Source organism: Syngnathus floridae, chromosome 12, assembly GCF_059516105.1.
Source record: "Syngnathus floridae isolate MCC-2025c chromosome 12, RoL_Sflo_1.0, whole genome shotgun sequence".
NCBI classification, from domain to species: Eukaryota; Metazoa; Chordata; class Actinopteri; order Syngnathiformes; family Syngnathidae; genus Syngnathus; species Syngnathus floridae.
Genome location: NC_142424.1, coordinates 3,952,497 through 3,954,240, shown reverse-complemented (window position 1 = coordinate 3,954,240; position 1,744 = coordinate 3,952,497). Strand labels below are relative to the sequence as shown.

Genomic DNA, 1,744 nt, shown 5'->3' with positions numbered 1-1,744 from the left:
GCTCATCTTGCTCTGGTGCTTTCTTTAATAAGAAATAGATACTTGCAAAAAAAACAGCCAGAGTGCCAACTAGTAGTTTTCTTCATTTATTCTTTTCAGCTGCACAACATACAACCCCAAATATGTTGTTTTTATTTTTTGCAAATGGTGAACATATTGGATGATCATTTGTGGATTATTTAATGTCCTCTGTGGTGATCTGGATGGAAAATCCTCTCACCAGGTGAAGACTGGTCCTCGGATGGCCCATTCCTGCTTTGGCGAATCACGTTTCGCCGCCAAGCCTCCCAATCAGGCTTCTCGCATCCACAACCTCCGAACCTCCAAGGTAGCTCATCCAACAGATTTTTTTGTTTCCATTTTCTGCGTACATCCTCTGTCATCTCATCAGGTACCACTCGACTTGTCCAGAGGCTTGTGGTCCTTGGTCTGGGCCTTCAAGAGGCAGCAGGTCCAGTAGAATTGGTCACCCATGTGGCGTAGCTCTCGGCCGATGCTGACAGTTGTGGTGGGCGGAAGTTTAGGAGGGCCGCTTGTCAATGCTGGAAGAGATTAGATAATGATTTGAGTCAATATTTCATTATAGAGTGGGAAATAAATCAGGAGGAATTATTATAAGTATATAACCCCAAAAACGTTTGGCCCAAAAATACTAGTATTAAAAGTGTTCAAGAGTCAAGTCACCCGCTTAAATTGTTATTCATGAAATGAAAATTTCAAATAAAAAAAACTAATACTAAAACCATGATAATATGTGTACATTAAATAATGTCAACCTCATAATGAGTAAGAGTAAATAATACTTACCTTGGCCTGACATATTTGCCTACGTGTCTCCGTCAAAGGTAACAAGAGCAATAAATCGCGAGTTTCAAAGTCAACACACGGATAATACCGAACGTAAATAACAAATTATAGCCTGCGCGTTTATATAGCTGTGATGACGTCAGGACAAGGAAACGGAATTTCCTCCACCATAGACATATGCACGAGGATACATAGATCACCATTGCTGCGTAATTTTACGAAACGTCAGCAAACGCCATATTTAATGCCTTGACTGGCTGATGTGACACATTCAACATGGCTGCCGCACTTTACGTATACCAGCCAGGGCGAATTTGCTCAATGATGATATTGATATAGATCTATGCTTTTGTGTTTACTGGTGACGTTTTGACGCGGTAGCCTGCCAAGTTACCACCCAGTTTTGGTTTCCAAATGTCACATGATTCTAAAAACAATGAACATCTTGCAAGATTTATTTGAAGGATTTAATGATAAAACATATTTTTAAGGCCTTCTTCACTTATTTGTACAGTAGAATATTATTAGGTTAACATTTTCATATCTGCATCATATTGAGAATTGTTTCTTATACATTTTCTCATTCTTGACTGATTAAATTAATTGTAATAGTTGTAAAATAAAAAAATACAACATAATTATTATTTTAGTGATTGTTATGAATGTTTATATTGTATACAATATAAATATAAATCAGTAGATTATAATTGGCTTTGTTGAAGAAACAAAATGGCATAATAATGATAGTTAAATAGACCATCCTAATTTCAACAGGTTTCTTGCTTTGATACTGAATAAAACCACCATTTTAAAAGATAATAATGATCCTGTAAAATGTATTTGTTGACTATAGTCTACAGTTCAGTTGGATCTAATTTTGTTTACTGGAATTGAACCATTACATAAATACAAATTTAACCACCCGATGATGGGAAAA

General features: G+C 36.3%; 1 long non-coding RNA gene across 1 annotated transcript; it reads right to left on the bottom strand.

The window, feature by feature from the left end:
• Positions 1–73: 73 nt before the first annotated feature.
• LOC148389574 (uncharacterized) lies at positions 74–1,032 on the bottom strand. The gene is made up of 2 exons (XR_015861526.1): positions 808–1,032; positions 74–542 (listed from the first exon to the last, which is right to left on the bottom strand). It is a non-coding gene; the product is annotated as an uncharacterized LOC148389574 (long non-coding RNA).
• Between the last annotated feature and the right edge of the window lie 712 nt (positions 1,033–1,744).